The 20860-nt window shown below is 42.3% G+C and overlaps 1 long non-coding RNA gene across 2 annotated transcripts in view; it reads left to right on the forward strand.

Annotated features, from left to right (window-relative positions):
* The first annotated feature begins 2060 nt into the window (after positions 1 to 2060).
* The window catches only part of LOC129838443 (uncharacterized), a 32913-nt gene continuing 14113 nt past the window's right edge, over positions 2061 to 20860 (forward strand). The window contains exons 1-3 of one of the 2 annotated variants that reach the window (XR_008756848.1): positions 2061 to 2240; positions 10206 to 10296; positions 19281 to 19378. This is a non-coding gene — a long non-coding RNA (uncharacterized LOC129838443). Of the gene's footprint in view, positions 2245 to 10205; positions 10297 to 19280; positions 19379 to 20860 lie in introns of both variants that reach the window. The other variant, XR_008756847.1, reaches the window with a different exon arrangement.

Consider the following 20860-nt stretch of genomic DNA (forward strand, 5'->3'; position numbering starts at 1 on the left):
TTATTGACCAAATACTTATTTTCCACCATAATTTGCAAATAAATTCATTAAAAATCCTACAATGTGATTTTCTGGATTTTTTTTCCTTTTTTTGTCATAGTTGAAGTGTACCTACGATGAAAATTACAGGCCTCTCTCATCTTTTTAAGTGGGAGAACTTGCACAATTGGTGGCTGACTAAATACTTTTTTGCCCCACTGTACCTTTAATGCCCACGGGCTGTTTTTTTTAAAGCTTTTGTGCGATTTCACATTTTTGATTATACGTTAGGTGTTTCAAAACGTCAAGATAAGATTGTGATCACTCTGATCCAGATTTCCTGGTGGTTGTCCAATCTGACATTCTGTCATAAATGCCGCAACAATTTTTTTCAGATTTCAAAGGTGGAGATTGAGATCCATTTGATCCTGTATATTGGGATAATTAGGATCCAACTCAGGGAGAGGATTTAGACGTTTTAATGCTACATCAACAGTTTATTTGACATAACTGGCATTGCATGTCTGTTTTCGTTACATTTGACATTGGTGCCAGAGAAAATGCTATAACCAATTTAAAAGTTTTTTTTTTTACACCAGCCAAAACAATCTTTGCATACAGTATTTCTCAACGACATTCCCTTAGTTCCTACTCAACTACATTCCCTTAGTTCCTTCACTCAACTACATTCCCTTAGTTCCTTCACTCAACTACATTCCCTTAGTTCCTTCACTCAACTACATTCCCTTAGTTCCTTCACTCAACTACGTTCCCTTAGTTCTTTCACTCAACTACAAAATCCTTTCTCTTAGATCCCTCTCCTTCCCCATTCCTCCCTCTCTTCTCTATTTCCCTCTACAGCCAGCTCTTTCCCTCTCCTGCCCCATTCCTCCCTCTTCTCTATTTCCCTCTACAGCCAGCTCTTTCCCTCTCCTTCCCCATTCCTCCCTCTTCTCTATTTCCCTCTACAGCCAGCTCTTTCCCTCTCCTTCCCCATTCCTCCCTCTTCTCTATTTCCCTCTACAGCCAGCTCTTTCCCTCTCCTTCCCCATTCCTCCCTCTTCTCTATTTCTCTCTACAGCCAGCTCTTTCCCTCTCCTTTCTTTCTCTCTAGCCTGTGTGCTCATTCTCTCCCCTCTCCTTTCCTATCTTCCTCCCTCATCTCTCTTCCTCTTTCACTCTCTCTCCCCCCCCCCCCCCCCGCCACAATCCAGTCCCCTCCCCACTCCTTTTCTCTTGATTATGCCGAGCCTGAGAGGGGAAAGAGTCACTATGGAAACAGGGGATGAGGCAGTGTGTGAGAGCTCTCTTTCGTAGTGAAGGGAAGAGCACAAAACAGAGGGGGGTGGAAGGTGGAACACCGACTGCAGTCAGAGTCCAGGGATGATCTCACCCGCTCTCCCTCTGGCACTGATAATGGCAGGGAGAGCACTTCACCTTTTCTGCCATCATCAGCTCAATCCTCTGAGTGTGTTTCTGTGTATGTGAAGAGACCACTCCACTACTCTACCATTCAACTGCTACAGTGGCCATAAGCCTACACACACACACGCACACACGCACGTACGCACGTACGCGCACACACACACACACACACACACACACACACACACACACACACACACACACACACACACACACACACACACACACACACACACACACACACACACACACACACACACACACACACACACACACACACACACACACACACACACACCTCAACCTGTTTCTATATTTAATTCATTGTTCCTAAACCACACACAATCATGCCTGGACAAATGGTTTCCATCCTACATATGTAGAGGGACAAGCGATAATTAGTCAACTCCCTTCATTCAGGACCTTTAAATAATCCTCAAATATTCATAGAACATCAGAATTTCATAGGGATAAAAGCGATTCTAAAGATTGAGAGGAGTAGGGTTGTGTAGGGATGGAGAGAGAGACAAGTAAAGAAAAAGGTGGGCAGAGTAGGAGAGAGAGAAAGAGTTGGCTAGAAAAGGGGGGGGTGTAGAGAGGGTAGAATGAGGGGAGGAGAGAACGAGGGGAGTAGGGGAAGGGAGGGAGCGAGGTGTAAGGCAGAGAGAGTGGGGGAGCGAGTCAGAGAGAGGGAGGGAAGAGAGGAAACAGCTCCTCTCCCGTTAAAGGATGTCAAGTCTTCAGCTGAGAGCCGTTGAGGAGCACTGATCCATCCATCCGTCCTGCTCATCCAGATGAATCTCACCACTGCGACTCCACAGCCTCGGCACAGGCTTGTAGGTATGTACCCCTCTGCTCTACTCTCTCCGTTCTGTTCTCTACGCTCTACTCTCTCCTCTCTACTCTCTCCGCTCTACTCTCGCCGCTCTACTCTCTACTCTCTCCGCTCTACTCTCTCCTCTCTACTCTCTCCTCTCTACTCTCTCCGCTCTACTCTCTCCGCTCTACTCTCTCCGCTCTACTCTCTCTGCTCTACTCTCTCCTCTTTACTCTCTCTGCTCTATTGTCTCCGCTGTACTCTCTCTGCTCTACTCTCTCTGCAGTGCTCCCACTGTGTCCCTCAGCTGTCCTGACTGCCTACACTTAGCTCAGATCAGACTGGCTCTTGTATGCTTAGCTCTATAGCGAGGGAGTGACAAACTCTACAGAGTACTAAGCAGGCTAGTCAATGGCAGGTTGGAGGAATGTGTGTGTGTGTGCACACGCGTGTGTGTGTGTGTGTGTTTGTGCAAGTGTGTCATAAAGGAAAGTTTGCCAGGTGCACTTTTTAGGAGATAATTTGAGTCGGCTAATAAAAAAGAGCAGATTGTCTGTACTTACTGCATTACGTCAACAACAAAGGAAACACTGGATTTACATGAGGTTTACATGAGGTTTACAGTAGGTTTTGTGAGAGTGCATAATTTTCAGCTATTGTGTTGGGTTGCGTTCAAGAGAGACATGGTAAGTTCGAACATTACGTCAGCGGTGTCTCTGCATCTCTAAGCCAAGAGAGAACTGATTTGACTTCTAACTGATATGCTTGCTGGTTTATAACCTGTGAGATTGTGGATATATTTTGTGTACATTTTAATATGAACAGGATGAATGCTGCTATATATAATACTAAACATATACTACAAAATAGTCCACGTGGTTGTTGCCTTTGTGGTCTTAGGTAAAATACGTTGCTCGACCATAAAGTTGGTCGAGCAGTGACAGAAAAATATGAACCAATGTGCATATTTGAGCAGTGAGGCTATTCACATTGACCGTCCTCCTGCGGCCAGGTTGCTATCCTTCCATGTTGTTCTACCTAAGTGTGGATGAATTTACGTACATGTATGCTCTATTCATCAGCTCTATTCTCTATTTGTATTCATCAGCTCTATTCTCTATTTGTATTCATCAGCTCCAGCTATATGTCCAAGAAAATCCTTGTGGCGGTTTCCAAATGGACAGTGATTTTACTTTGTGAAAAAATATATGGAATTGTCAGTATTTTAAGTTCCTATATCACAGTGATATTTATTTATTTTAATATAGTCATGAAACTGTTCTACAAGCAGTCAAATAATTTGCCAACACAATCCCACAGTCATCATAGAGCACAGTGTAATTCAGTGGTAAGATCAAAATAGATCAAAATGTCATAGTTTCCCTTTAAAATTCAACGTATTATGGATGAATATTATGGATGTCTATTTTTGAAGCATTAATTCTGCGTGGCTACATGGGTTGATACCGTGTGGTTACAGAGTTACAACAGAAACAACTCTAAGGTTAATAGTTTAGGCATTACTTCTGAGTGGTTAAGGTTAGGGCTATGGCTTGGAGCAGGAATAAAACAACATAATAAATATCAATGCCCTGTTTCCATCAACTATCATCAAGTATTCTCACGGCCTGCTAGAGCATTGTGAACTGACGCAGTGGTCGAAGCAGCGCGCTCCGGCTCTGAACATCATGAGCTTGTGTCCATTGCTGGGCGAGCGCAGAGGAAGGCAGATATCGATGTTCTCAGGACCTTTTCAAATCGAAGTCTATTTCTAGTGATCAGGCTGGGACAAAAGCACCTCATTAGTCTTGTGAAGGTCATGTAAACACTGAGGAATATGTTGAATATAGCTGTACGGAAGGAATCAATTCACATATTTGAAGTTCAGAAGAGAGACAAGAGCACTGAAGATGCCAGTGCCTTGGGAGAGTATTATATATAGTGCTATAAAGGCCTTATCACATGAGTTACTGTATGAACATAATGAGAAACTAATTCTAAATCTAATTCTTTAAGAGGTATGCTTAAACAGTGGAAAGTTTGATATGCATATATAGGATTTTGTGTCATTTTGTATCAGGCTCACACGTGGCTTATGTTTGTCTGAGTGTTTGTAACGAGTTTGTATTTAGGTGTGTGTTTGTAGTGTGTGTGTAGATGTGTGTGTGTATTTAGGTGTGTGTTTGCTCAATCTGTCACATCTGTTTCACTGCTTGTCTCTCGTAATGTGATCATGGGTAAATGTGGGTCCCTTGAGAAAGGTTTTCCTCGCTCTCTGTAGACAGCTCTCTTCATTAGCGCCATTAGGAAGTGGCTAACATTATTCTGAAGATTGGCTGTATCGATCTCCAACCTCTCCCTCTGGGAGCAATGGACGATGCAGCTGCTGATCTGAAAGCAGCTTTTCAGTAATTCTCGATTTAACATCTTAACAAACCAAGTGTCATATATTGTATTAATGAGTTAAGATGCTTTTAACACACTGATCACTGGGTAAGTTTAGGAATAACTTCCACCTGGGGAATAGTCCTCAGAGCTGATCCTAGATCTGCATTTAGGGATAACTTCCACCTGGGGTGTATTCCTCAGAGCTGATCCTAGGTCTGTACTTAGGGTTAACTTCCAGCTGGGGTGTATTCCTCAGAGCTGATCCTAGGTCTGTACTTAGTGTTAACTTCCAGCTGGGGTGTATTCCTCAGAGCTGATCCTAGGTCTGTACTTCGGGTTAACTTCCACCTGGGGTGTATTCCTGAGAGCTGATCCTAGGTCTGCATTTAGGGTTAACTTCCAGCTGGGGTGTATTCCTCAGAGCTGATTCTTTCTCCTCTCCCCCATACGTTTCTCATGATTCACTGTACCATCAGTTCATAGCAGGCTGTATTATAGACTGAAAAAAAAGAGTGTGGTCAACACAGTAAATTTTTAGTAAACCTTGTATACTACTGTAGCCCCGCCTTCCCCCGCCTTGCCCTGTCCTATTCGTCCAACTCTCTTGCGATAAGAGCGTTGTTAAGAACTTGTACTTGTCTTGTTTTCCATGAGCATTTCCAGTCGTAGATAAAATACATTTAATATTACCAGCATGGTTACCATAGCACTGTTGCGATGCCCTCTTTTTGAAAAGGTCAAATGTGTTTTACAGCTCTCTGCTTTGCTTCTGAGTGAATGGGACTGTGCAGTCAATATTACATGGGTGATCTGGTGACCACAAGTTGGTGAGCACTCCCTGTGAAAGATACGTTTTGACATGCAAAGCACACTCAAGGTGCTGTCAAAAACAGTGAAAGAGACATTTTGCATCGAGACCCATGATTTGTCCTTGAATTTCTCTCGAGAATGTCAGACAAATAGCTGTGTTTTATCATCTAACATTCACATACAAGGCTGAAAATGGTGCATCTTATTACTTTAGCGAGCCGGGCCCAGGGGAAATAATTAGCTTATTCAATTATATGATCATGAATTGAAAAATTCATTTGATGAACTAGCTAGACTTACTGAGGTTATTTGGTCACTGGAACAAAATCAGCATAGGGTGTTCTCAAAGGGTGTTCTCATAGTGTCACGACTTCCACCGAAGGTGGCTCCCCTTCCTGTTCGGGCGGTGCTAGGCGGTCGTCGTCACCGGTCTACTAGCTGCCACCAATTCCCTTTTCCTTTTCTGTTGGTTATGTCTTATTGGTTTCACCTGTTTCTCGTTTGGGGTTTGGTTTAGGGCTATTTAAGCCTGTTATGCCTGCCTGCTTTTGTGCGGGCTTGTTTCTCTGTTCTGTTTTGTGGATGGTATTGTTTGTATTTTTCCGGACTGTTTGTGTCCTGTTTTGGGCTGGTCATTTATTCGCCTGTTGTTTTGGCATGACCTTTTCTCACCGGAATAAATACGGTTTCCTTAAACCTCTGCTCTCTGCGCCTGACTCCGCACCCACCACTTCTAGTTACGTAACACATAGGGTGTTCTCATAGGGTGTTTTCATTGGGTGTTTTCATTGGGTGTTCTCCCAGGTTGTTCTCATAGGGTGTTCTCATAGGGTGTTCTCATAGGGTGTTTTCATAGGGTGTTTTCATAGGGTGTTCTCATAGGGTGTTCTCATAGGGTGTTCTCATAGGGTGTTCTCATAGGGTGTTTTCATAGGGTGTTTTCATAGGGTGTTTTCATAGGATGTTTTCATAGGATGTTCTCATGGGGTATTCTCAACTAAAACCTTGATTTGTTTCTAGGCTTGTCAAATTAGATTGACCTCTTATTTTTGTTCAGTCTTTGTGAAGCAATTCCAACCAACACCACAACCAATGGTTACAACAATGGGAAATATGTGTTTCTATGCACGTAGTCCATAACAATCATTTGCCGATGTGTATGTTATGAGGTATGACACAAGATATAAAGAGAGCATGAGAACATACTGAGTATAAAATAAAATGGAGTCATGCAGAGGCTACAGTTAATGAGGTTTACAGGTTTATAAATGTCTGATAGTGTGTTATATTGATTACACCCCTTGGCCTGGATAATGTCATTCTAATCCACTGTAATAACTGATTGTATTGATACTACTAATTTGCCTGATTTCCAGATTGTATTTGACAATAAACCTAATTTAACAGTATTATAATAGATGTATTATTCTAATATTCATGTTTTTTTGTAGATGTTCTCATTATAGTTTGGGTTGGTTAGAATTACAAATGAAGTCAGGGACCTATTTCAATTCTAGGTTGAAATTTGTGTACAATTGACTCCAATAGAGAGCGATAGTAATGGCGTCTTTTTGTAGGCACTAAATCTAACTGTAGGGATGGCTTGTTGGTCAAAGCCTGTGGGGAAATTAATGGAGTTTTTCTAGGTGTTTTTGAATAAACACCGAAAATAAGGTCTGTGGTTAACACAGGCTTGAGAGATCTTATATATTTTATTCTAGGAGATAATCTTCATCAGCTAACGCCACGTTTTGTGAATTTTTTTGCATTTATGTAATCAAAAAAAGCACATAAATGCTTCATAATTCAGAAAGGTCATGTTAACTGGCTGATATTATCTCATAGAACAAAACGTAGAAGATCTCCTAAGCCTGTGTTTACCACAGACCTTATTTTTGACGTTTATCGCATAACACTATTCTTTCCCCATCCATTTCCCCCGTAGGAATGGCTGAACCAACCTGAGGTGACTTATTTCTGACTACACGTCGGCTCTCTATTGAGAGTTGAATTTAAAATAACCAATCACTGCAAATAAAAATGTACATTTACTTTTTTTTTTTACATTTACTTTCAAACCAATCAACGTTCAAATGAGCCAACCTCTTCCCATTTTTATTTAATTTAATTGCTAGATATTACAAAGTTGAAAGGGCATAAAGAAGTAAGTGAAATATAATATATTTAGATGTGGACTTGCATTTGTAATGAGAATCTAAGGGGATCTGAATAATATCATTGCTATTAACTAAACCGAAATGATTTATGAGCAACTAGTTTTCCTGCTTTTTCTTTACTGTGTTTAAATACAGCAATGACCCCACGCAACTACGGTAATTCGTTGATTAGTTCTTTGTGACAATATGATGGAAGAGTAAATTAACAGGGCACTTGTCACGGCTGTACTGTTTCTATTACTCTGTTTAGCACAGTGGGGTGTCTACATAGAGGTTGTTCACTTGTGTTTGATGTTTCATCACAGACTCAATCTGCTTCATGCGTAGCTGTGCATGCCCGCGGGTGGAAATGAACGTATGTGTTCGTATGTGTTTCGTATGTGTTTTGTATGTGTTTTATATGTGTGTGGGGGTGCTGCAGAGAGAGAGAGAGTGTTTGGAGATCAATGTGAGCAGCTGTTCTCTCCTCACTTCAAACGCCGCCTGTGTTGTTGGTGCGGCTGGGCTTCCGACAGCCTTCGCAGTGGGATCAAAGGGTAACGAGACAGGCAGCGCACACACGCCCGACAGCCCCATGAATATTGATACGGCTTGGGAGAGAGATGGAGGCAGAGCGTCTTCAATCGCTCATCAACCTCCACTGATGAACAGGACAGGGGGGTCGTGGGTAGGTGGGTAGGGGGTGGTGGTGGGGGCTGAGGTATGGGACAACATCTACGAATAGCTCCATTTGGCCGACAGACTGACACACTTGGGCAGTCGAGTTAATCGAGGTGAGGGATATATTAATTTCTCCTTCCTGTTTACACTTTAAAATGGAGTCTTCTTATCTGCCCTATGTGACGTCCATTCTAACACAGAAAATGACAGTTTGATTACCCAGACTCCTCCAGGGTAGGTACTTTAACCTGAGCTATGTTGCATATTAGCCATGTTAAATGGCAGACAGACAGACAGACAGACAGACAGACAGACAGACAGACAGACAGACAGACAGAGACAGACAGACAGACACTGGAGGGTGGACAAGCGTGGAGGACTGGTGTGAGCATCAGGCTAAGCCCCACTGGAGGCAGGTCGTTTGTGGGGGCGGCTGTAGTGGATGGGGGTGCCTCAATCTTGGTACTCTGGTCGTAAATTAAGCTGCCTCTCAGGGGCAGTTATCGTCAGTCTCAGGCCCCAGGATGGCTTGTTCTGTGGACTGCGACCACGGGGCGAGGCGAGGCGGATGCGGCGGTTGTCACAGTGGTTATCGATCGTGTGGGATGAGTGTTGCCATGGGATTCCTGTCCTGGCTCAGTCACTGACATATCTCCTGTCTAGAGACTAGTCGACACAGTCTAACGAATGCAAAGACACGAATGCATTACAGACACGGGTCCGAGTGCTCACTCAGTTTAATTACGACATCAATCAAACATCAACCAAACACTCTTTTGACTTGCATTTTAATTAACTGAACTTAACTTGATAGCCCAAGTTGCCCCCCCCCCCAAAAAAAAAAATTCTGAAGAATTGTCAGTTACGTTAGACCACCAGGATCTGGAATATTTTGTAGTTATTTGCGAGTCGAGGAGTTGAGGCTCATTGGAGGAAACCTCCCAGATGGTCGAGGTGACATGGATTGCCTACGTTGGTGTCAAGTGAAACATCGACCCTATCAAGCGGATATGAACTCCAACAAAGTCCCCTTCTTCAACAGCCATTTAACCCGTCATCCTGTTAGGCATCATCAGAACCTCCTCGTTCTTTGTTCTCCAGCAGACATGTTCAGGAGCATCACCTCATGTTGGGTATCTCTGACTGACAGAATAGTTTCTGAAACTCTACCTTTACCGCTGACAAGAGCTTTGCCACTCGGGGAGGCAGACCCTGAGAGCGTTAGAAAGCAATTTCCCTCTAATCAGGTTCACTACAAAGCCCTCACATCCAACCACCCTGGTATACCACCGTTGTTGCCGCTGTTCTATTCCTCTAGGCTCGTATTGTTTTTTAATGAGCGTTGCATGGTGCAGACTGTCGATTGAAGTTATCAGAGTTCTTTTTCTCCCATTGCCTTCATGTTCACAGTTCTTTGAAAATGGGGATGAATGCCGGTGATTGACTTCATATAAAAACCGTGTTTCGCCAGATAGCGAGACCCCAGCAAGTCTTATCAAAATGACACACTGTTGAAGTCAATCACTACAGTGATTCACTTCATAGCTGATGATATTCCTGCTGTTGTTCGTCTCTGGGCTGTGGTGTTGACAGAGCATCACCTGACACTCTTGGAAACAAAAGTGCTATCTAGAACCTAAAAGAGTTATTCAGGTGTCCCTATAGGAGAACCCTTTAAATAACCTTTTTTGGATCTAGACAGAACCTTTTTAAAGAGGGTTCTACATAGAACCCAAAAGGGCTCTCCTATGGGGACAGCCCAAAAAAACTTTTGGAACCCTTTTTTCTAAGAGTACCATATGAAAATGTGCCCAAAGTGACACATCTTGAGCCAGTGTCAAGTTGGTTTTAGGTTTGATGTTGAAGACCTCTATTGGTCATGTCAAAAAAAAGAGAGAGAGAGTGACGTTAGTCCTTCATTAATGTATTCTTTATGATTGTCCTTCCAGGTGGAGGAGACGAGGAGCTGCTCTGTGTCATGAAGACGAAGGTGAAAGTGTTCTCCTGCCCCAGGCTGAGAGGAGTGCACTGCATACAAAGGTGTGCCATTCTCGCTCCTGTCAAATTCCCTAATCTCGTTGATGACTAGCTTCAGCCAGGATCGTCGGGTGTCATTGTGATGACTCCAGCCGATGTGTTACACAGCTACTACTGTGGGGCCTTTAACACTCCATTAAGGTGTGTGACTGACATGTCACACACTGAATCACACTGTAATATTTACCAAACCATTGCAGCAGTAGATTTCACAAGACAGTGCTCTGATTCCCTGGCAGACGGATGGAGGAGCTTCACTTAGTGCTCCCTATGGCGCTCCCTCTCCTCATCTGCATGGGTTTCAGACCTCTCTCTCTCTCTCTCTTCCTTCGTCTTCAGTAGTGCCAGTTGCTCTCTACGATCGACAGGCTCACCGCCCCATTCTCGGTTTGTGTCGCAAATGTTAATTAAACCCTCTAATTAGCTTTCCTCGCTAAAAGGGTGAATTAAATCAGACTCAGAATGGCAAATGATTCCTGGCATTAGCATAATTGTGTTTTTGAAGTGTAAAGATCCAGGCATTAGGATGCCGGCAGCAGGCGTTGTGCAGTGATTTGTTGTGTTTGTGCTGAGGCCCCAGGGGATTGTGGGATGGCTAGGTGGTGGCCTGGGTACGGTGCACTCTGACCCCGCAGGGGCCTTTAACGAGACCTGTTCCGAGACCTGTGTGTGTGTGTGTGTGTGTGTGTGTGTGTGTGTGTGTGTGTGTGTGTGTGTGTGTGTGTGTGTGTGTGTGTGTGTGTGTGTGTGTGTGTGTGTGTGTGTGTGTGTGTGTGTGTGCGCCCGCTCTAGGTGACTGTAGCCCAAAAACATATACCGCACTGCAGGTTTACAAAAAATGTTGTGAAGGTGTATTGTTAGGATAGGTGTTGTTTTGCCTCAATATCCAATGACATTGTTGGTGGACAGCTTGCAGGGTATGTTGTCTGAATGTAGTCAACACCCCGGATACAGCATTAACATTCTAAGTGAACTTGCAGTTCGGTTTGCCTGCACCTGGTAATTGATTGTTGTGTGCTCGAAAGAGGACGTAAAGTAGCCAACAGCGGGGAGAAAAATAGAGAGATTGGGTTTGCGAATACAGATCTGTGTGTGCGTGTGTGTGAGTGTGTGTTTCACAGGAGGTTGACTTAATTGGGAAGGATGGGCTTGTCGTAATGGCTGGAGCGGAAGTGGTGGAATGGTATCAAATACATTAAACACATTGGTTTCCAAGTGTTTGATGCCATTCCATTCACTCCATTCCAGGCATTATTATGAGCCATCCTCCATTCAGCAGCCTCCTGTGGTGTGTGTGTGTGTGTGTGTGTGTGTGTGTGTGTGTGTGTGTGTGTGTGTGTGTGTGTGTGTGTGTGTGTGTGTGTGTGTGTGTGTGTGTGTGTGTGTGTGTGTGTGTGTGTGTGTGTGTGTGTGTGTGTGTGTGTGTGTGTGTGCATGTGTGTAAGAAACACAAGACTGGCTTCTCTGCTCTTTTTGGAATCCTGACATTCATTTGGTCAGTGTTCCCCACTGTTAGATTGATGGCAGGAGTGCTCTAACAACAGAGAAACCAAGGGCAACGCCACAGAGCTGCAACTCCACTCTGAGAAAAGCAAACAGCACAGGACAGAGACTGAGAAAAGGTCAGAGAGGTCCAACAAAGACGACAGATGGAGATAGTAGGCTAGAGAGGATTGTAGTGCGAAGACAAAAAAATCTATCAAAGAACTAAACGCAACATACAGTATGTGGAAATGCAGAAACACATTCATGTCCAGATCCAATCGCACCACTGACATTATGAGCATCGTAACAGCTAATCTGTATGACAACCTGCACAAGACTAACACATAAACCCCCCTACACTTAATATACGGTGTCTTCAGAAAGTATTCAACCCCTTGACTTTTTCCACATTTTGTTGTGACGAGACACTATAAAAAAAATTGGTTTTAAGGATCGGCCTCTTAAGGATCAGCCCCTTTTTTAAAAAATTTTCGCCTAAAATGTTCAAAATCTAACTGCCTGTAGCTCAGGCTCTAAAGCAAGGATATGCATTTTCTTGATACCGTTTGAACGGAAACACTTTGAAGTTTGTGGAAATGCGAAAGGAATGTAGGGGAATATACAGTGGGGAGAACAAGTATTTGATACACTGCCAATTTTGCAGGTTTTCCTACTTACAAAGCATGTAGAGGTCTGTAATTTTTTATCATAGGTAAATGTAGGTTAGAAAGCACATGCTTTGTAAGTAGGAAAACCTGCAAAATCGGCAGTGTATCAAATACTTGTTTATCGCATTAGACTACATTAGCTCAACTGTCCCGCAGGGGACCCACCTTTAAGTACTTCAGTGGAACGTAAAGGAAATCACACTATAAACTATCACCCTCATGCACTTACGGAGATCACGAATATCATGGACACATTGCAACTAATGGATATAGTGTATGGAGGCTAAACGACCCTGGCCTAGTCAGATATACAGTCCAGATATGTGTAGGCCAGTGACGAAACATCTCAATTTAAATTCAGACTGTAACACAACAAAATGTGGAAAAAGTCAAGTGATGTGAATACTTTCTGATGGCACTGTATGCTTTCTGACATTTTCTCACTACACACACATGCACAACACACTCACAACACACGCAAACATACATCTCCCCGAGGCCTGATTGAGTGTAAGTGTCTGCGCTGCTGGTCAAGGTCAGCTGATAATGGGAGTGATTGAGAACGGGGAGCAACAGTCTCAGGTAATGAGATTTACGACCCTGAGCCCCCCTCCACCTCCCCGTGTCCACCCTCCACCTCCCCCTGTCCACCCTCCTCTCCCACTAACATGATTTATGGCTCTAATAGAAATCTACGCTCCCCAGATAGAGGCTTCACTGCACACATTACCACTGAGGGAAACTCATCCTTCCACAATGTGTGGGGGACCAGAGAAACAACTCTACCAGAGGCAGAACTAGGTTATAGCTGGCAAAGTGCTATAGCCAAAGACACACTGCATAGCCTCTCTACCCTATGTTAACTACCAGTATAGCACACAGGAAGAGCTTGCCACCAGGATACTACACAAGTAGAAAACCAACATTGATATTTGCAATATGCCAAGTGTTTGGTGATCACAATGTCAGCACATCTCGAGTTTGCTTTCATGGTGTATACTGTAGCATACATAGTCATAACTTACCAATAGCATACAACACTACTGTTACTGCCAGGCTATACCAGATCACATCAGACAACAAAAGGATGTGTCCAGATTTACCTAAACATTGACGCACATTCTAGGTTTATATCTTTTTTTATCTCATACACAGAAAATAGTACATTCGTTGTCTTTTCTGCTTTTGTTAAGAGAGGCTTCTGGAAACCAAACTACAGCGAAACAGTCAGATAGCATCCCACTAGTTGTAATGCTAATATTTGCTGTGGCTCAAACACCAACTGTACGTGTTCAAAATGAAGGTGAGTGGGATTTGGCTTCTTGTTCTGTTGTTTGCACTGAGCCGGTCTCCAGGCTCGTTGTTTTAACGTAGGAAATGAGACCCTGTTATAAGCTTCTCTAAGCCGAGGTTGGCAGTTATTGACGTGCCTTGTCCTTGGCTGGAGGTTTATTTTGTTGATTTTCCCTCTGCCAATCAGAAAAGTCGCAAGTAGCAGTCACTTTGAACAGCCTGTTAATCTATAATCTCATATCACAACACCCTGGCAGGGAGTGGGTGGAGGGGGCACTGCATCGAAAGCAAACAATAGCTGATGGTGTAGCGTAGCCTATGACTGTTGATGTTATGTGAGATGTGGTGACTGTTGATGTTATGTGTGATGTGGTGACTGTTTATGTTATGTGTGATGTGGTGACTGTTGATGTAATGTGAGATGTGGTGACTGTTGATGTTATGTGAAATGTGGTGACTGTTGATGTTATGTGAGATGTGGTGACTGTTGATGTAATGTGAGATGTGGTGACTGTTGATGTTATGTGAAATGTGGTGACTGTTGATGTTATGTGAGATGTGGTGACTGTTGATGTGATGTGAGATGTGGTGACTGTTGATGTTATGTGAGATGTGGTGACTGTTGATGTTATGTGTGATGTGGTGACTGTTGATGTTATGTGTGATGTGGTGACTGTTGATGTTATGTGAGATGTGGTGACTGTTGATGTGATGTGAGATGTGGTGACTGTTGATGTGATGTGAGATGTGGAGACTGTTGATGTTATGTGAGATGTGGTGACTGTTGATGTTATGTGAGATGTGGTGACTGTTGATGTTATGTGAGATGTGGTGACTGTTGATGTTATGTGTGATGTGGTGACTGTTGATGTTATGTGAGATGTGGAGAACTCTCACTTGGTCATATTTTGGTATGTCAGAAGCATGTTGTTGAGACTGCTTTCTAAAGCGTGTTGGTCTGTTGGTAATTTTACTGCTGACCAGACCTGGGTTTAAATACTATTTTGGATATTTCACTTACTTTCAAAGACCTCTGGAAGTAAGTATTTAGATATATTTTTTTGAAAAGTAGTTGAATATTGGAATGTATTTGGAAATACTCAAATACACTGACTCAAATTAACTTCCATGCATTTAACCCGAGTATTTTAAAAATAGTTTTTGAAATAAGTCTTTGAAAATACTTCCAATAGAGTTACTCTATTCAGATTATTTGTAAATACTCAAATACACAGAAAATAAGTATTTAAGTAACAAAACAAGTAGTTGAACCCAGGTCTACTGCTGACTTTTTAAGAGAATAAACCACAATCAAACTGTAACTATGTATTTACAGCTACAGTTTAGTTATACATTGTTACACATTTATACCTGTTTTCAGCATGCATCCTATTTCAAGCATTTACAAATGAACTCACAATTGTAATTACACGTAATTACATGGTCTGAGGGACACTTATTGTAAAGTGGGACCAGCTTAGACAGAGGCATATTTCTTTGAAAAAGGACCTCCATGTTTTTAAAAATGTAATAAAGACTTCTAATTTCCAGAGTCAAGGGCCTATAGCAGGGGAAGGCTAGAGGCAGATTAAAATAGAATAAATGAGAAGGGGAAAAAATGTCAGTATTTTAAAGGCAGTATGTCACTCCTGTCTGTCTCTAAGTGCTTCATTAGGAGAGCCCCATCTCTCCTCTCTGTGAGTCCTTGTAAGGTCTCTGCAAGCCTCCACCTGTCTTTGGGAGCCCCCCTGCTCTGGACTGTTTAAACCAGCTTTAGAGCCCCTATGACCTAGATGGGGGAAATTGTTGCTAGTTTTATTGTCTCTAGTGAGGGAAATTAATTCATGGGAGGTATTGCTTTTGCTAAAAATCTGCCTATGTTTGGACTAACATCCAGATGGGTATTTGTCACAATCATTTGAATTATTAAACTATGTGAAAAGGAACTACTAACTTGGACAGTAGGTCTACCGATTATGACCAGATTGTCTGTACAAAATCCACTCCATCACCAAATGAATCGTATATAATAGATTTTGTGGCAGTGTTTGAAAGAATGAATAAATGGGGTTATATGTCTTAAACGATGAAGAGCATGATCCCATTCATGATACCAGACTGGAGACGTGCTAATATCTTCTCCATGGTCTCTCCAGGGAGTTACAAGTTGAAAGGGCAGTTTTAATTCTCTGTACAATATATGTGGCTTGCTGTGGCCGCTTTGATGCTCATACTCGACTGGTTGGAGAGAAACTCTCATCATCTCACATTGACTGCAGGGTACTTGATGCTGCCATGTGTCAGAACGGCTGAGGATGCACTGTAGTTGATTTGCCACCTGTCAGCATCAAACGTCGAGAGGAAAGTCAGTAACCTCACACAACTCCCTGCTGAGGTACAGAGTATGTTCTTCTTATGCTGGAGAAATGTGCGTTTGGATATTTCAGTCATCTAAAGAATGTTCACTGCGCTGGTATCGGTTCAAACGTACTATTATTGAGTCTGTGCATGGTACATGTATTGCTCTGCTTTGAATATTACACCCACATTTGTTGAGGTGTTACGATCATAATCACCACCAGTCTTAAAGCTTTCATTGAACTTAACAATAAACGTGGACAGTCCCTGAACCAGTAACTATTTCACTGGGAGGGACTTTGCCTTTTGTAACCGAGCCATCATGTTAGCTTCACACAGATCCCAGTACAGCTTGAGTTTGGACCGGAACGAGGACCAACAGACGGGAGAGAAACGACTAGTTGGATGACTCAGTCGGAGGCAGCAGCTTGTTAGAGTGGAAATGGATTAGCCGTGGCACAATGGGAGTCTTAGGCGTGTCTTAGGCGGCTGCGCTACAGCCTGCCTGTGTCACCCGGGCTGCTAGACTCATTTGTGCCCAGCGGTGCATGCACCAGCCAACTCACACACTGTTTTTCTAATTGCCACAGTTTCACTGTTGGCATCAGCCAAAGCTCAGATTTACCCTACGGCGTCTCGATTTCATTCTGTCTGTGATGTGGAAAAAAACGTTTTCTTGAAAATGGCACCCTGGCCAAACATTGCTCCTTATTCCATCAGAACGGAAATGATTATGCGCATATCATAAAAATGACTTGACATGAGAGAAGCTTTTTATGTTGTATACTAGAATGATAATGTCTCTTTCACCTAAACCCATACATACACTGCCATGTCTCTTTCACTGAAACCAATTTGCACCTGCTCTACCACTGGAACTGAACAGCACATAATTTATTATACATTACTTGCAAACTAATGCATATTGCAAATTGCTATATAATACTTACATTGTACTTAGTTACAGCTTATACACAATCTAGCAGTTACTTATACACAAGCTGATCCTGGATTTTCAGCCAGTGAGAACTTCTCCTAATCATCATCAGTCTCTATTTAAGCAATAAGGCCCGAGGGGGTGTGGTATATGGCCAATATACCACGGCTAAGGGCTGTTCTTATGGACGAAGCAACGCAGAGTGCCTGGATACAGCCCTTAGCCGTGGTATATTGGCCATATATAACAAACCCCCAAGGTGCCTTATTGCTATTATAAACTGGTCAACAATGTAATTAGAGCAGTAAAAATAAACGTTTTGTCATACCCGTGGTATACTGTCTGGAGGTCGACCGATTAATCGGCATGGCCGATTAATTAGGGCCGATTTCAAGTTTTCATAACAATCGGTAATCTGCTTTTTTGGATGCCGATTATGGCCGATTACATTGCAATCCATGAGGAAACTGCGTGGCAGGCTGACCGACAGTTACTCGAGCACAGTGTGAAAAGGACCTTGTGGCTGCACTGAGCCGAGGTAAATTGCAAGCTAGCATTAAACTTATCTTATAAAAAACAGTCAATCTTCACATAATCACTAGTTAACTACACATGGTTGATGATATTACTAGGTTAACTAGCTTGTCCTGCGTTGCATCTAATCAATGTGGTGCCTGTTAATTTATCATCGAATCACAGCCTACTTCAACTTTGCAAAACGGGTGATGATTTAACAAAAGCTAATTCGCGAAAAAAGCACATTTGTTGCACAAATGTACTTAACCATAAACATCAATGCCGTTCTTAAAATCAATACACAGAGGTATATTTTTTTAAACCTGCATATTTTGTTAAAATAAATTCATGTTAGCAGGCAATATTAACTAGGGAAATTGTGTCACTTATCTTGCGTTCATTGCAAGCAGAGTCAGAGTATATGCAACAGTTTGGGCCGCCTGGCTCGTTGCAAAATGTGTTTCTTCCTAACGAAGACCATAATTAATTTGCCAGAATTTTACATAATTATGACTTAACATTGAAGGTTGTGCAATGTAACAGCAATTATTTAGACTTAGGTTTGCCAACCGTTTGACAAAATACGTAATGGTTCTGTATTTCACTGAAAGAATAAACGTTTTGTTTTCAAAATGATCGTTTCCGGATTTGACCATATTAATGACCAAAGGCTCGTATTTCTGTGTGTTTATTATAATTAAGTCTATGATTTGATATTTGATAGAGCAGTCTGACTGAGCGGTCTGATAGAGCGGTCTGACTGAGCGGTGGTAGGCAGCAGCAGGCTCATAAGCATTCATTCAAACAGCACTTTACCGCGTTTGCGAGCAGCTCTTAGCAATGCTTGAAGCACAGCGCTGTTTATGACTTCAAGCCTATCAACTCCCGAGATTAGGCTGGCAATACTAAAGTGCCTGAGAATATTGAATAACTGGGAATATTGAACCACCAGCTTTCATATGTTCTGAGCAAGGGACTTAAACATTAGGTTTTTTACATGGCACATATTTCACTTTTACTTTCTTCTCCAACACTGTTTTTGCATTATTTAAACCAAATTGAACATGATTCATTATTTATTTGAGACTAAATAGATTTTATTTATGTATTATATTACATTAAAATAAAAGGGTTTATTGTTCGTTCAGTATTGTTGTAATTGTCATTATTACAAATATACATAAAAATTGGCCTTTTATCGGTATCGGCTTTTTTTGATCTTCCAACAATCGGTATCGGCGTTGAAAAATAATAATCGGTCGACCTCTAATACTGTCTGATATACCATGGCTGTCAGCCAATCAGCATTCAGGACTCAAACCACCCAGTTTATAATCTCAAATATGTCAACTGTTTGTCATTAATCATCATCAGCAATGAACATAACGACAGACAAGAAACCAAACATTCTGTCATCATCAATCAGGCACAGGTTTCTATGACAGTCTTAACATATTGCCATAGTCAGGGAGGGACAGGCAGACAAATGGCCATGCAAACATGCTGTCAGCAGCAACCAGAGAATGAGATCCAAATCGGCTCGCATCCTCCCTTTGAGATAGATGGTAGGATAATAGCACTTGCTAGATAACGTGTTCTGAATTTACATGGAAGGGAAGGTGTTTAAATGTGTGAGACTGAGAAGATTGTACAGTATACAGTTTTTATGATAAAGATAAGAGATGTCTTACTGTCTTTGATAATGGGTCTCTTCTGTTTTTGTTATGCAGGTAGAATGATGTTCATATTCTGCTATGGATGGTGTGTGGTACAGACTGACATAGACTGGAGCAGAACAGGCCTCGAGGACCATTCAGCTCTACCATAGGTGTGTCATCATGTGTGTGTCTGTGTGCATCAGTACTGAAACCATTAGTCTGTATTTATCCACCTACTGCATCATCTTAACTCATTTTAACTGTGAATAAGGTTTGATTAGGCTGTGTTTAGACAGGCAGCCAATTCTTATCTTTTAATAATTATTTTGTCTTTCGACAAATCAGATCAGCTCTGAAAAAGATCTAATGTGAATAGATCTGATGTTATTGGTCAAAATACCAATTAGTGTAAAAAATATCAGAATTTGTCTGCCTGTGTAAACACAGCCTAAGTATCCACTTTTTCCTGGTGGATCTGTGCTTACTTAAAAAAACATATTTTTCAGTAGAGATGTGTGCATACATTGTAAAGTTTTAAAATATTCAACTTTGAACTGTGTTCTTGTTGCTGCATGAAATTAGAAATTCTAATCATGTAAAGTTTTTAATTGTCTAATCTCTGAAAGTCATTGGATAAAATGGTGCTTAAAACATTTAAAATATTCCATTTATAATGGTAAATACTCAAGAGAATGCTTCATAAATATACAAAATCATATTTCCTCTCTATTACATGCATCCCAAAAGACCTTGCAATGTCAACCCTTTGTGAGTCTGTGTGATGAATTTGTTTGCTGGCTGCTCGAAAGCAACCAGGCTTGTATTGTAAGGCGGACGTAATCTCTAGATCACCTTGCTTGGATCAAGGACTACAACTAAGGGAAATGTGCAAGATAGAGGTGTTCAGAGCTTGTGTGTGTATCTGAGAAGGGGAGAACTAGCAGGAGCTGACGGGAGTGGGAGTGTGTGGACAGCCCAGGTAAATTGTGATTGACAGGCCCTGAAGCCCTCAACATCGAATAGATGAATAATAGAATATCCTGTGGTGCCAGCCCCCATCCAGAGCTTGGAATGAGACACATAGCCTTCTGAGCTCTGACAGATTCTGAGAATGATCCTCTCTCTCTCTCTCTGTGTGTGTGTGTGTGTGTGTGTGTGTGTGTGTGTGTGTGTGTGTGTGTGTGTGTGTGTGTGTGTGTGTGTGTGTGTGTGTGTGTGTGTGTCTTTTCTCATTTTGCAACCAATCTTCATCTTTGAGACACCCAACCACATACCTTGTCTCAACCTACCCAGGGTTGGGGCTGTTAAAGACAAATGTCTTAAGCTGACTGAAACAACCATCACCAGTCCAGAAAGAGGAGAGGGACTTATTATGATAGATTCTAAAAGATTTTGGCAGGCTCTCTTTGGACATTTGTGATTCCGACCACCTGAGCTAAGACCTCATGGGTTCTGCTGTCTGAGCTCTCTAGGAACATGGTGATGTGATGTGAGCGGGAGTCACTCCTGTCTGCAAGGCACCAATCAGGGGAGGGCGTTTCTTGGCCCTGACAGTGTAGTGTTAGGCGGGGAGGTGGTCTTTAAGGTGCTCCGTGGAGGCCCTGAGACAGAGAGACATGCCCAGAGACCTGGTACCAGATGACTAGTAGAGC

Source organism: Salvelinus fontinalis, chromosome 39 (genome assembly GCF_029448725.1).
Source record: "Salvelinus fontinalis isolate EN_2023a chromosome 39, ASM2944872v1, whole genome shotgun sequence".
In the NCBI taxonomy this organism is placed as follows: domain Eukaryota; kingdom Metazoa; phylum Chordata; class Actinopteri; order Salmoniformes; family Salmonidae; genus Salvelinus; species Salvelinus fontinalis.